The sequence below is a fragment of the Natator depressus genome, chromosome 3 (genome assembly GCF_965152275.1).
Source record: "Natator depressus isolate rNatDep1 chromosome 3, rNatDep2.hap1, whole genome shotgun sequence".
Classification (NCBI taxonomy): Eukaryota; Metazoa; Chordata; order Testudines; family Cheloniidae; genus Natator; species Natator depressus.
The window spans coordinates 7,604,279-7,619,954 of record NC_134236.1 but is presented as its reverse complement, the minus strand read 5'-3'; positions in this window follow the sequence as shown (position 1 = coordinate 7,619,954).

The window sequence follows — 15,676 nt, the reverse complement described above, 5'->3', positions numbered from 1 at the left end:
TCAGAGAAGAGTCTCAAGAATGATTCAAGGATTAGAGAACATGCCCTGGAGCAGAGGTGGGCAAACTACAGTGGCCTGTGGTACCGTCCTGCCTGGCTCCTGAGCTCCTGGCCCGGGAGGCTCATCCCCGGCCCCTCCCCCGCTGTTCCCCCTCCCCTGCAGTTACTCCACCGCGCAGGCAGAGGGGCTGTGAGCTCCTGCCGCTCTGAGCGGCATGGTAACGGGGTGGCAGTGGTGGAGGGGTTGGGTAGGGAGTCCTGGGGGGCAGTCAGGGGACAGGGAGCAGGGGATGGTTCAATGTGGCAGAGGTTCAGGGGAGGTCAGGGGTCAGGGAACGGGGGGGGTTAGATAGGGTGTGGGAGTCCCAGGGGGCCTGTCAGGGGTTGGGGGTGTGGATAGGAGTCAGAGGGGCAGTCAGGGGACAGGAAGCGGGGGGGTTGGATAGGGGGTGGGATCCCGGGGGGGCGGTTTGGGGCGGGGGGTCCCAGGAGGGAGCAGTCAACGGACAAGGAGCGGGGGGGTTGGATGGGTGGGGGGTTCTTAGGGGGACAGTCAGGGGGAAGGAAGTGAGAGGGGGCAAATAGGGGGAAGGGGCCAGGCTGTTTGGGGAGGCACAGCCTTCCCTACCTGGCCCTCCATACAGTTTCACACCTCGATGTGGCCCTCGGGCCAAAAAGTTTGCCCACCCCTGCGCTAGAGTGACAGACTGAGCCCCTTGAGTCTATTGAGCTTAACAGAGAAGGTTAAAGGGTGACCTGATCACAGCCTGCAAGTACCTACATGGGGAACAAATATTTAATCGTGGGCTCTTCAGTCTAGCAGAGTAAGGGATCACATGGTCCAATGGCTGGAAGTTCAAGCTAGACAAATTCAGACTGGAAATAAGGTGTAAATTTTTGATGGTGAGAGTAATTAACCATTGGAACAATGTACCAAGGGTCATGGGGGAGTCTCCAGCATTGACTATTTTAAAATCAGGATTGGATATTTTTCTGATAGATCTGCTCCAGGAACTATCGGGGGGCAGGTGTCTAGCCTGTGTTGTACGGGAGGTCAGACAAGATGATCACACTGCTTCTTTCTGGCCTTGGGATCGATGACTAGGAAGAAAGGGACATGGCAGCGTGGGGAGGGGGGAATCATGAGGAGGGAAGGGAGGAGGGAGGAGCAGGGAGGGCAGGAGAGTGAGACTGTCTGCGGGAGATGGGTCAGAGGATGTTGCCACAAACAGCCAATCAGTAGAGAGGAAACAGTCTCCAGAGTGCATAGGTAGAAAGCAGAATTTGGTGCCATCCTTTTGGGTCCAGGAGGCGGTGAAGATGCCTCCCCCACCATCGTCCTGGTGCTGCTGCCCTGAGCTCCTGCTCTGGGGAGAGGAGACCTGTGATTGCAGGGGCTGGCTTCAGCCCACAAATAACTGGGAGGGGACAGTGGGGCCCTGGTTCCCTGGTCTCCCAAACCCTCCAACCCATTTCATGTGGCTACCTAAATATCCACCTTTAACATCCAACCCCAGGTGTGGCTTTTAATAAAAAGCAACATAGGGAAATAAGAGACGACCCTACAGTTGAGATCTGAGGTTGGGGAAGAGCCATGAAATGGGGTTAAAACCCAGAAATTCATAGGACGAAGGTTGTTCAGAGTCATGGTAACGGATCCTTTCAGCCAGGTTTGTTTGCAGCTCCCTGCTTCTCCCTTCGCTCTTGTAATTATTCTGTCTCTGCAAAAATCAAATCCAATTAAAAGAGGGTTAGTCGTTTCCAGAGGAGTGTATTAAAAGCAGGAGTTCGGGGAGTGACGCTTTGCTTTACCTATTACTCTTTTAACATAGCGATAAATATTATTTCTCCACCATGGGCAAAGCAGACAAGTGTGGGTGTTGTCCTGGTGTCAGCTGACGGAGGTTCTGCTCTAGCTTAAGGGGTGGTGTTTTGTGCTGCAGGGCTCCAAATCGAGCGCAACGTGTAGCTCCTCAGGTGAATTTCTGATTCAACATGGAATACTTTGCTTTTGCGTTTGTTGTAGCTTCCTAGCAGTCAGGAAAGATTTGGGGCCAGGGCCTCAGCTGGTGGAGCCATGCTGATTTCTGCGGGCTGACGATCTGACCCTTGGTTTCCTTGCTGGGAGAGAAGTCCGTGCTTACAGGCTCAGGATGTTTGCTCCTGCTCTACCCTCATGTTCAGCATCGACATCGCTCCAGTTAGTGCTTCCAAGCGGGAACGATACGAAGCAGCAACAGCAGCAGGGAAGCTGAGTTCACTGCTGGCTTAAAAGCAGCTGGGTTCAAAGCACTCTGCTCCTCTGTCATAGCTGCTCCCCCAACCTCTTAGCAGCCTTTAAGGGCACATTCCTAGGCTGCCACACCAGATCCCCGAGTCCTGCCAGTCAGGCTCAGGCTGAATAAAAGGGAGGCGTGCTGGCAGCTCCAAAAGTAAAACCTCAGGTCTGCTTATGACCTTCTCAAAGAGCCTTGGAGACAAGCGGTGCACAGCCGGTGGTGATGGCTGTCTCAGTTCACCCCTGCAAAGGGGAAAGGGTGGGGGAGCGCCAGAAAGCTGGAAAATGTGTGTGTTGGGGGTGGGGGTGGTTCTGCTTGTTACTGGGGTTTACATGAGAAATTCAGGTCTTGTCTCCAGGCATAGGAATCTACCCAGTCTGACAGCAGGCCCAGCCTCTGCCTCAGTTTCCCCTCTCAGAAGTTATCCACAGGCTGGCAAGCGGCTGTGGGGTTCTCATGTGGGAACACTGCTGCACTGGGGTGACTTAGCCAAGTCACAGAGTTCACCACAGTCGGAGTCAATCAGAGTCCAAAGGAAAATGCCAAACCCCATCTTCCAGCCCAGCCCTTCCTCTGAGGGTCTGTCCTTTCCCCAGCTGGCTTCAGCCCCTCAGTTGGCTCCAGCATCCAGCCCTCCTGGGCTCCAATGTTGCCCTTGTTATGGGGCAGCATAGGGGGAACACCCACCCGCCCTCTACTACAGGCCTTGGGATCCCAAACAATTGGTCTGCCTCTCCTATATCCCAGACTGTTCTGGCTTCCTTTCCCAGGGCCTCTTCCCATGTGCGCATGTAACACATGCATCTGTCACTGTTCCTTTAAACAGTCGTACAGGATGGTTTGTTCTTTTTGCCAGAAGAGTGAGGCAGCTGGATACTGGCTCCAGCTAGCCTGGGACTAATGGAGGGGGGGAAGTTCACAAACCCTTGGGACGTGCTGTCACGGTCTTTCTGGTTCAGGGTACAAATCCAGACCAGCGAGGGGCTGTGTCACCATCTTCCCTGTAAGCGTGGGTGCCTCACAATGCTTTGCTGTTGTAGCTCCCAACCTGGGCCACTCACAACCAGCCTACCAGCAAGCGGGTCACCCCCTGAGTTTCTGTGTGCCAGGTGGCCTGGTTCCGCAGCTCTGACCCCAGTAGCCTGTCTACAGCCCCACTCTGGCTTCTACCAGCCTGGGTTACTACATGCAGGGTGACCCCAACACACACCCAGTCCTGGATTTTCCTCAACCCATGGACAGTCCAGAGAAATCATTTGGTTTGTTTCTTCCTTTAAAGACACCAAAGCCCTTCACAGCTTATTAACTTAAATGGGGGTAACTAGACCCTTCCCTTGAAACGCAGCCCTGAGTTTAGGGTAAAACTGAAACTGAAATGAGTCTATTAACAAAACCCACATAGGAGTCATCGAAGTCAAGTATAAGGAATGCAGATAGAAAGAGTTACAAGTAAAACAAAACAAGCTGCACTTTAAAAGGTCTAAAACTTAATCTAGCAAGACACAGGCTCTGTTCAAGGTGGTTTCTCTCATCCACAGTCTCGCGGCAAAATGGGGACTGGCTCTCCCCTTGCTCAGGCTCTCTTTCAGGGGTCCAAAGGTGCTGGTGTTTTTCTTTTCTTAGGTGAAAGAATGTGGGGTTGTCTGCCTCTTTCTTTTATAGTCCACTGACTCTTGGAAGTTGATTCTTCTAAAGCAGTGGTTTAGACAGGGGTACGGGGTAGACAGAGGTCTTCTTGGGAATACAGCAACTCCTACAGATATTTGCCTTGTTTTGTAGCAGGCTACATAAAAAGCACGAGTGAAATAAGTACAAACTAACATTTCGTACAGACAAAAGGAGAAAGTCAGCAATTTTTCAGTAAGAGTGTGCTGTGACACATCTGTATTTTATGTCTCATTTTGTAACCAAGTAGTTTTGAAGTGAGGTGAAACTTGGGGGTACACAAGACAAATCAGACTCCGGAAAGAGGCACAGTAGATGGAAAAGGTTGAGAGCCACTGTTCTACAGGACACCCCTCAAAGCAAAGTTTATCCAAGCTGTGAGGAGGGCGACCTGAAGTCTGGTGGTGAAGGCTCCATGTGTAACCCACACAGCTCCTGGGTGAGGTGTCCTGTCCCATCTAGTGGCACCAAGACCACTTACTGAGCGAGAGATCAAATGAGTCCGCGCTACAGCCTCAGCTCAGAGCCAGTCGGCTTTTAGCCCATGCGGTAGAGACTCATGCAGTATGTTCCAGAGGCCCTAGGTTCAATCCCGCTCGCCGCCAACAGGGGTCTGTCAAGGGTACAAGTGGGGCTCGTCTGGGATTTCAACCGGGAAGTCTCTGAGCTCGGGACGTGCTTCCTCAGCGAGGGGAAGTATGTAACCCGCACGCCTCCTGGGTGTGGTGTTCTGTCCTATCGAGTGGCACCGAGACCATTTAGAGACAGTGAAATGAGTCTGCTCTACAGCCTTAGCTAACAACCAGTCGGCTCTGAGCTCATGCGGTAGCGGCTCCTGTACTAAGCTCCAGAGGTCCCAGGTTTGATCCTGCCTGCCAATAACCAGGGTCTGTCAACGTTACATGTGCTCTTCTTTCCGCCCCAACTTGTGTTTGCTGAAATGTAAATTGCTCTGTTCTCTATCATCTCCTTCCTCTGCTGTCTTGAGGACCCTGTTTGCTGCTTATATAAACCCCCACTCCTTTGCTTAGGACAGACATCTTTCACAGCGTTTGCCAAGGAGGGGCTGTCGAGTTTTCCCAAGTAATGTCGTAGAGGGGGAACTCATAACTCTATTTGTAATGTTGCATCATGATCTTATTGACCAGAGAGTTGTTCCTTTTCAAATGGTACCTCACAAGGCATATTTCATACAAAGATTCTTACCATAGCATGTAGGGTGTGAATAGAAGGCTGCTTTGGGTCACACATGCTCAGTAGGGCATCTCCAAGGGCGGAGGGCCAATTCCACTCCCAAATTGAAAAAAAGGGGGGTGCCAACCTGTTCCGCCAGTTCATCCAGCGCCAGAGGGAGACAGCCGTATCGGAGGGGCAGTGAAGATCCCTGCCCTGAGGGCTGATGTTCGCAGGCCTGCTTTGACTACCTGCAGCAAGCAGAGAACTGCCAGGAGAAGGATCCCAGCCCATTCAAAGAACAGGGTGCTTGCTGCTTGCTCAGCTCAGGAGGGTGTGAGGACATAAATGCCAAATAAGCAGCGCATGCTTCAAATGCATAGGCTTAGTGGCCCGTGTACCTTTCAGTACTGAAGAAATCTGTTTGCTGGATATTATTATTTTTCTTTGACCGCTAGGTGCTGTATTGCTGTAATGATAAGAGCATGTTTAGATTTATGAGGCGTCTTAGTTAACCCACAGATTTTCTTCTTAAAAAGGGAAGGATTTTTTTGTTTAGTCTGAGCAGCTTTACTACACTGTGGTGTCTTTCCTCCAAATCGGAGCAACTCAGGTGACTGGCATCCCCAACTGTCCCAATTGGCATATTTGTGTTGTTCTCCACAGGTGGGAGTTCCGCGGTCAGAACAGACTGAACCTGCTCACTAGCCCTGCACTAAAGTGGAATTATTATGGGTACGGGTGTAATAAAGTTTGGTGGGTTACACTGAGGCCAGGCCCTTGTCTCCGGCTCTTTAACGGAGCACTGACTCTGCTCTCCCAGGAGCCCCTCTCTGCCTGAACACAGGTTGCTCTTACAGGCCCAGCTCACGAGGTGACATCTCCCCTGTCTTTCCACCCAGACTCCATGGAAGGCTGGGGAACTGAGCAGGATTATGACATCACAGGTATCAAGGAGACTGAAGAGCTGTAACAGAAGAACGGCCACGCTGGGTCAGACCAAAGGTCCATCGAGCCCAGTCTCCGGTCTTCCGACAGTGGCCAATGCCAGGTGTTTCAGAGGGAATGGACAGAACAGGGAATCAGCAGGTGATCCATCCCCTGTCGCCCATTCCCAGCATCTGGCAAACAGAACCTAGGGACACTCAGAGCGTGGTGTGGCATCCCTGCCCATCTTGGCTAATAGCCATTGATGGACCTATCTTTCATGAAATTATCTCATTCTTTTTTGAACCCTGTTATAGTCTTGGCCGTCCCAACAGCCTCTGGGAAAGAGTTCCTTGGGTTGACTGTGCATTGTGTGAAGAAATACTTCCTTTTGTTTGTTTTCAACCTGCTGCCTCTTAATTTCATGTGGTGACCCTGAGTTCTTGTGTTATGAGAAGGAGTAAATAACACTTTCTTCTTTACTTTCTCCACACTAATCATGATTTGGAAGACCTCTATCATATCCCCTGTACTTGTCTTTTCAAAAATGAAAAGTCCCCACTATTTACCTCTCTCCAGTGTGAGAATGGATTATTTATTCCTACCCTTTGTTTCCTATGTTTCAACCAGTTACTGATCCATGAGAGGACCCTCCCTCTTATCCCATGACAGCTTCCGTTGCTTAAGAGCCTTTGGTGAGGGACCTTGTCAAAGGCTTTCTGAAAATCCCAGTATGTCAGTGCACTGCAAGGCCTTCAATGGCTTCTAAACTTTCTCATGGGGACATCGGAGACATGGTCCAGTTAACTTGTGTTCAGGCAGAACAAGAACTCAGATGCAACCTGCTGTGAGAAACTCGTTTTAATAATGATGCCCCTGTGCCAGCACAGGTCACAGGTCAAAATGTGTAACTTCAATAACAATTTCAGAGTAACAGCCGTGTTAGTCTGTATTCGCAAAAAGAAAAGGAGGACTTGTGGCACCTTAGAGACTAACCAATTTATTTGAGCATAAGCTTTCGTGAGCTACAGCTCACTTCATCGGATGCATACTGTGGAAAATACAGACGATGTTTTTATACACACAGACCATGAAAAAATGGGTGTTTATCACTACAAAAGGTTTTCTCTGCCCCCACTCTCCTGCTGGTAATAGCTTATCTAAAGTGATCACTCTCCTTACAATGTGTATGATAATCAAGGTGGGCCATTTCCAGCACAAATCCAGGTTTTCTCCCCCTCACCCCGCCCGGTAGATGGAACTCAGAAGGCTTAAGTGCTAGTCCTGGCTCTGCTACTGTCTTTCTGCGTGACTTTGGGCAAGTCACTGCTCTTCCCTGTGCCTCAGTTTCCCATCTCTAAAAGGGGGCTAATGTTCCAGGCCTCCTTTGTAAAGAGCTTTGAGATCTACTGATTGAATATGTTAGATAAGAGGTAGGGCTCTTTATTATCTTATGATAGAGGGTGCTTTTCCTAAAGCTTCCAGTCCTGGAGTCAAGTGAATTATTTGAGAATCTCTGCTTTTTATTTTATTTGTTAACCATTTTCAAGCCCTCATGGCTGGAAAGAGAAGCTGGAGAACGTGAATTGAATGCACCCTAGCAGCTCAGACACCAGCAGGCAAATGAAGAGTTCCCCAGAGGAATTTTTTTGGAAAATCTCACTATTTTGAAACCAATCTCATGATTTTGGTGGGGCCCAACTCATGGTTTTGGAATGCTTGGGCTGGCGATACCGTGAAAGTTTGTCTGCACTCGTCACGCTAGATAATCACTTCAGGGCTGCTTCTCGCTTCAGGCTGGGAGATTCTGCCTCAGTCACAGGGATTTTATGAGTTCCCACAAGTAGGGAAAAAATGTCCCTTGCCTAGGGGCTTGAGAGTCGTAAAGCTCGGAAAAGACCCAGGGTTATCCTGGGAAATCGGATACCCTCTCTCCTGCCTTATTCTGAGCTCAGCAGCTCAGCCCCCTGGGGCGGTTGCCCCATCCTATCTCCTGATGTAAGTATGGCATTGACAGCTCACAGGCGAGAGGGAGATTGCAGGAGGGCAGGCCCATTCTGACCTAGAGACGACATCAGCGCCTGCCTGATGCCAGAGCAGCAAGCTGCAGTCAGGTGTAGCCTGGGTGCTTGTTGCTGGTTTGAGAGTGTCTTTGGTTCTTAGTGTCTGAGCCCGGGGAAATGAGTTCACTCCTCCTATATTTCAACTGGGCCTCCTGCCTAAGCATCCTGAGATGCACGGTGCTGTTTCTCGTCTTTCATGCTGTGATGAGCCTCGCCAGATCTGAGGTGAGTGAGAATCCGAGAGAGATGGAAAGGCTGGATTGATGCCAGTTGAATGCAGGAACCAAACATAAGTATTATTGAATCAGCAGGCTCAGATTATCTACACCCAAGAGTCCTCAAAGAACTGGCTCAGGAGGTTATTGGCCTACTGACAGTAATTTTTAACAAATTTAGGATAACTGAGGGAATTTCAGAAGGCTGGAAGTGTGCTCATGTTTTGTCAATATTCAAAAAGGTACGGGAGGTTGACCCAGCTTATGATAGGCCAGTTAGCCTGAAATAAGGAAAAATTGATATGGGATTCAATCACTAAAGAATTAAAGGATGGGAGTATATTTAAAGCAGGTTAACAATGTTTTATGGAACATGGGTCATGTCAAACATAGATGTGACAAACTTAGACTTTTGTAAGGTGTTGTTTTTCACAGATTCCAAGGCAAGATGGGCCCATTGTGATCTTCTAGTCTGACCCTCCTGTCTAGCACAGGCCAAAGAACTTCCCCACAGTAATTCCTAGAGCATACCTTTTATCAAAATGTCCAATCTTGATTTTAAAAATTGCCAGTGATGGAGCATCAATCCACCAGGACCTTGAAAATTGTTCCAGTGGTGAATTACTCTCACTGTTAAAAATGTACGCCTTATTTCCAGTCTGAATTTCTCTAGTTTCAACTTCCAGCCATTGGACCATGTTAGACCTTTCTCTGCTAGATTGAAGAGCCCATTTGTAATTATTTGTTCCCCATGTAGGTATTTATAAACTTTTAATCAAACCACTCTTAACCTCTTTAAGCGACATTGACTGAGCTCCTAGAGTCTATCACTACAAGGCATGTTTTCTAATCCTTTAATCATTCTTATGGCTCTTCTCTGAACCCTCTGCAATTTATCAACATCCTTCTTGAGTGTACTATACAATATCACTGGAGCACAGGTTAAATGGATTGAGAACAGGCTAATGGCTAACTGACAGATCTCAAAAAGTAATTGTCAATGAGCTCCTTGAATGTGGGTGTTTGTAATGTGGCTCTGCAGGGATCAGTACTCGGTCTGATGCTACTCACTATTTTTATCAATGGCTTGGAAGTAAATATAAAATTGCTGCTGATAAAAATTTGCCGATGAGCTGAAGATTGGCAGGATGGTCAATAACGATGAGGACAGGGCAGTCACACAGAGAGTTCTGGAGAGTTTGTTTGAAAAATGGGGCCCATTCAAACAAAATGTGTTTTCATACAGCCCAACACAGAGTTACACATCTAGGAACAAGGACGGCATATTCAGCTTTGCATTTAACTAGCTTTAGTTGTGTATCATCTGCTAATTTGGCCACTTCACTGTTTCCCCCCTTTTCTAGATCATTTATGAATATGTTCAACAACTCTGTTCCCAATACAGATCCTTGGGGGATCTTGCTATTTATCTCTCTTCATAAACTCACCATTTCTTCCTACCTTTTGTTTCCTATCTTTAAACCAGTTACTGGTCCATGAGAAGATCTTCCCTCTTATTCCATGATAACCAACTTACTTTGCTTAAGGGATCTTGTTCAAGGCTTTCTGAAAGTTCACGTCCACTATATCCACTGGATCACCCTTGTCCACATGCTTGTTCACCCCGTGACATTACGTCCCATATTCTTCATAGAAATATTGTTATATGAATATGGCATAAGTAAGATATGTTTTATGCAAGATGGGTCATGTGAGATAGATATCATTGGAAAGGTTATGATTTACTGAATGTGATTATCCTATTTGTATGGATGTATCATTTCTGTATCTGAAGTCAGGAACATGGGCTATGTATCAATTACAGAAGTGCTTGCACCAGGGGAATGCCCACCAAATAGTAGGCAGTCAGCCTGGATGGGCTATTAGGAAGGTGTCAAGGTTCCTTCCCCACCCTGAACTCTAGGGTACAGATGTGGGGACCTGTATGAAAACCTCCTAAGCTTACTTTTACCAGCCTAGGTTAAAACTTCCCCAAGATACAAAATTATTTTACTCTTGGATTTTCACTGCCACCACCAAACTTTATCTGGGTTTACTGGGAAACCTAGTTTGGACACGTCTTTCCCCCCAAAATCCTCCCAACCCTTGCACCCCACTTCCTGGGGAAGGTTTGGTAAAAATCCTCACCAATTTGCATAGGTGACCACAGACCCAAACCCTTGGATCTTAGAACAATGAAAAAAGCATTCAGTTTCCTTACAAGAAGACTTTTAATAGAAGTAAAAAAGAATCATCTCTGTAAAAACAGGATGGTAAATACCTTACAGGGTAATTAGATTCAAAACATAGAGAATCCCTCTAGGCAAAACCTTAAGTTACAAAAAAGACACACACACAGGAATATTCATTCTTTTCAGTACAGCTATTTTCTCAGCCATTTAAAGAAATCATAATCTAACACATACCTAGCTAGATTACTTACTAAGTTCTAAGACTCCATTCCTGTTCTATCCCCGGCCAAAGCATCATACAGACAGACACAGACCCTTTGTTTTTCTCCCTCCTCCCAGCTTTTGGAAGTATCTTGTCTCCTCATTGGTCATTTTGGTCAGGTGCCAGCGAGGTTACCTTTAGCTTCTTAACCCTTTCCAGGTGAGAGGATTTTTCCTCTGGCCAGGAGGGATTTTAAAGGGGTTTACCCTTCCCTTTATATTTACGACAGAAGGAAGATTTTGAGCCATGGGAGAAGTCCTTGCTCACAGAAAGAAGCGCACTCAGTCTGGGCCTGGGTTGAGAATACTTGTTCTACAGAAAGGACCCAGAGCTGAGCAGAGTGATGCTCTCTGAAGTCAGGGTGCTTGGTCCTCTTAGCACTGTCTTAACAGTCCCCGGTCAACCAGGGACACTTTGTTGTGAGTTAATGCCTCAAGAGGGTGAAATAAGACCTGCAGTGGGTATGTAGCGAAGTGTTTGAACCCTGAAGTTGGCAGACCTTCATCAGCCCTGTGGGGGCTGGCAGGTGTGGTGCCAAGAGTGGGATCTACAAGGCACCATATCCCAATGACTGCTGCTGTGCTGGGCAGAGAACCAGACCCAGCAACAGCACTGTTATTCCTTTGACAAATGGCATCTCGGCAGCGTCGGGGGGCATGGATCAATGTTCACATTGCACTCCCTGACCCCAGCAGTACCCAGGCCGGGCCGGGGAAGCCAATGATCCAACCAACAGACCAAATTCATTGATGAATCCTGGTCACGTGCCACTTCAGTCACGTTGTGCATACTCTAAGAAGAAGGAGCAGCAGCCTTAAATGTGAGATAGCAGCTTTCTCCAGCCTCCGGGTCAGATGACACCCCAACCTGCAGGACTAGCCTAGGACTGGCCACCAGAACCAGCACCACTGACCCAAATGGTCCTGATCGTGATCCTGAGGTCACCATCAAAAGCGCATCAGTGCTCAGCAGCTCCCAGGCAAGTGGGCTGAACTCACGCCAAACTGTTTTCTTTTGGTGTAAAACAGCTGCCGTTTCAGGATGATATCGGGGTTATATCAGCACTTGTTTGGGAGGATTTCTATAACCCACTCCTGGCTTCACCACTCAGGAGTAGCATGGCCATCCCAAAAGCATGCAGATAAAACCCCTATATCATCCATTCCCTAAATATGGAAATAGGAAACACTGTTGTCCAGATGTCGGATTTCTCCCCCATGGTCTGAATTCAGGGGCTGGTATCTGTGGTTCGTTGCATACCCTGCAGTCCTTAAACCTGCAGAGTTTTAGAAGCTCTGCAGGAAAGAAAACTTCGCAGGCTCTCTCCTTCAACGCTGATAAACTCTGCAGGTTTAACTCTCCTGGTACCAGCAATCCCTGTTTCTCCACCCCTCGATGATTCCAGTGACCCCTGTGATGGGTTGTGCTGTGTGCCCTATATGGGCTGAATCATAGGAAAGCTGAATGCCTACCCATGATGCCTCAGAGTGCAATACTCTCCCACAAGGAAAAACTTCCCTCTGGCCCCACATGGCAATCCCCTCTGGCTCCTTGTTATCCCAGTTTTATTGAGGAGTTCTCTCTAACCCTGCTGCTTTTTCTGTGTGTGGCAGGCTTCTCAGAGGAAGATGAGGCACAGACACAAAAAGAAGAAAAAGAAAGGTAAGCAGTCCCTGACCCCACAGCTGTGGTGGCAGACTCGGGCCCCATGCAAAGCAGAGAAATCGGGTCTATTCCCCCACTTGCCTCTCTTCTTCCTGCGAAGGCACAGACATGCCCAGAGTCGTGCAGAAGCACTGGCTGGGGCTCCATTCACATGCTGACCCTGAAATCTGGGGCTCTGGGGTGCTAGGAAGCAAAGGGTGCCCAAGCAGCTCAATGTCTCCTTGATGTCTCACTTCTGGCAGCTTTTGGAAGTCGTTACAAAGAGTTGGAAGAGGCTTGTGCATCCCTAGAGACATGGTAAGCAATGCCCCCCTCCATAAATCTGCAGTGGGTCAGTCCCCTCCTTTACCATCACACAATTCATCCCCACCCAGGGGCAGTAGCCCTAGTAATCCCTCCCCTGCCCCAACCTATATACCAGGCAAGCAACTATTCTCCTTTAGAATAATGCAATTCATTCTCACCCAGCAGAAGTTGCCCTCTCTAATCCACCTCCATGCATCCTACAGCGGGTCATTCCCTTCCTCTAGCATCATGGGGCTCATTTAACCTGGGGTGGGGGCGGGGCGGTAGATTGTGTCAACTGGACTGGACCATCCTCCCCTCCCAAGAGGGGGAGAAAACATTTTATGGGAGCAGCCCCATGTACACCAGGGAGGGGAGAGTTCACTGAGGAAGGCTGGGCTTTCTGGAACAGTGAGTAGGGTGAAAGGGATCCGGCAGCACTTGTGTAATGGTCCCTCCTCCACCCCCGACTCCAGTCCCCCAGCATGGGTTCCCAGTAGGATATGAACCCTGGACCTTCAGCTCTGCAGCATAAAACACCCCTTTGAGCTAAAGAGGTAGCTGCATTAGTTGGTACCTGGAGTAGGCCGTTATCCTATATGTTGATTAGCTTGTGCAGAAGGGACATGACCCACACGCTGCCAGCAGGACACACTCCCACCTTCTCAGCACTAGACAGGGATCACCTAATCATAGAATCATAGAATATCAGGGTTGGAAGGGACCTCAGGAGGTCATCTAGTCCAACCCCCTGCTCAAAGCAGGACCAATCCCCAATTAAATCATCCCAGCCAGGGCTTTGTCAAGCCTGACCTTAAAAACTTCTAAGGAAGGAGATTCTACCACCTCCCTAGGTAACGCATTCCAGTGTTTCACCACCCTCCTAGTGAAAAAGTTTTTCCTACTATCCAACCTAAACCTCCCCCACTGCAACTTGAGACCATTACTCCTTGTCCTGTCATCTTCTACCACTGAGAATAGTCTAGAACCATCCTCTCTGGAACCACCTCTCAGGTAGTTGAAAGCAGCTATCAAATCCCCCCTCATTCTTCTCTTCTGCAGACTAAACAATCCCAGTTCCCTCAGCCTCTCCTCATAAGTCATGTGTTCCAGACCCCTAATCATTTTTGTTGCCCTTCGCTGGACTCTCTCCAATTTATCCACATCCTTCTTGTAGTGTGGGGCCCAAAACTGGACACAGTACTCCAGATGAGGCCTCACCAATGTCGAATAGAGGGGAACGATCACGTCCCTCGATCTGCTCGCTATGCCCCTACTTATACATCCCAAAATGCCATTGGCCTTCTTGGCAACAAGGGCACACTGCTGACTCATATCCAGCTTCTCGCCCACTGTAACCCCTAGGTCCTTTTCCGCAGAACTGCTGCCTAGCCATTCGGTCCCTAGTCTGTAGCTGTGCATTGGGTTCTTCCGTCCTAAGTGCAGGACCCTGCACTTATCCTTATTGAACCTCATCAGGTTTCTTTTGGCCCAATCCTCCAATTTGTCCAGGTCCCTCTGTATCCTATCTCTGCCCTCCAACGTATCTACCACTCCTCCCAGTTTAGTATCATCCGCAAATTTGCTGAGAGTGCAATCCACACCATCCTCCAGATCATTTATGAAGATATTGAACAAAACCGGCCCCAGGACCGACCCCTGGGGCACTCCACTTGACACCGGCTGCCAACTAGACATGGAGCCATTGATCACTACCCATTGAGCCCGACAATCTAGCCAACTTTCTACCCACCTTATAGTACATTCATCCAGCCCATACTTCTTTAACTTGCTGACAAGAATACTGTGGGAGACAGTGTCAAAAGCTTTGCTAAAGTCAAGAAACAATACATCCACTGCTTTCCCTTCATCCACAGAATCAGTAATCTCATCATAGAAGGCGATTAGATTAGTCAGGCATGACCTTCCCTTGGTGAATCCATGCTGACTGTTCCTGATCACTTTACTCTCCTCTAAGTGCTTCAGGATTGATTCCTTGAGGACCTGCTCCATGATTTTTCCGGGGACTGAGGTGAGGCTGACCGGCCTGTAGTTCCCAGGATCCTCCTTCTTCCCTTTTTTAAAGCTAACCCAAAACCAGAACATCCAAGGCTGGGTATTGCAGGGGAGGAGGTTGCCTCAGTGGAGCATGGGACAGGGAGCCTTTCAGTGCCGCACCCCTGGGTGAAAGAGGGCCTGAGGGCAGGGCCTGCCCTCAACTATCTGCTCTCTCTGTTCCGCAGCTGCCGTGTGCCCCTGGAGAAGCTCACCTTGGCTGACAGCCTCAGGCTGGTTGAGAGGAGGACAGAGTACGTGGCCAGATACCTGGATGAAGTTCTGATACCGTAAGGCAACTGAATGGGGGGCACCAGACTGGGGTCTGCGTGGGAGGGGATAGTGAATGTAGAGAGGAGGGAGCAGAGAAAACCAGACACTCCAGGATCCTAAAATAACAGGGAAAAAGCGACTAAGAGGGTTTCGCTTCAAAGGTGAGGTACCAGTGAAAGCGAGGTGAGGGATTGTCAGAAATTAAATGCAGAGACTACAAGATGGGGTTGTGAGTAGGAACAAATCCTTCTGTATGGCAATATCTCCCAGCAGATGACTGTCTAGAATCTTCCCCTGCTATGTTTGAAAGAAAAAGCAATCAAATGACACCCTGTGATGGGGTGTCCAGCCTACATAGGACTGGAAGGGGTTAAGGTGGGCAGCTAGCCCTATTAACTCCACAGGCTGCATCTGGAGGAAGAGTCAGAGAGCAGGGAATTGATTGCAGGCAGGCTCAGCTGGGCAGCAAGAGGCCAGGCCTATACAGCCAGGAAGCTGGCAACAGACAGGGGCTGCCGCTGGGAAAGGGCAGTCCCTCCCTGGGAAGAGGGGGGAGTGTTTGGAGCTTGTACACCCAGCAGGGGAATGAGGAGTAACAGGAAGCAGTGCAGGGAAGAAGTGGT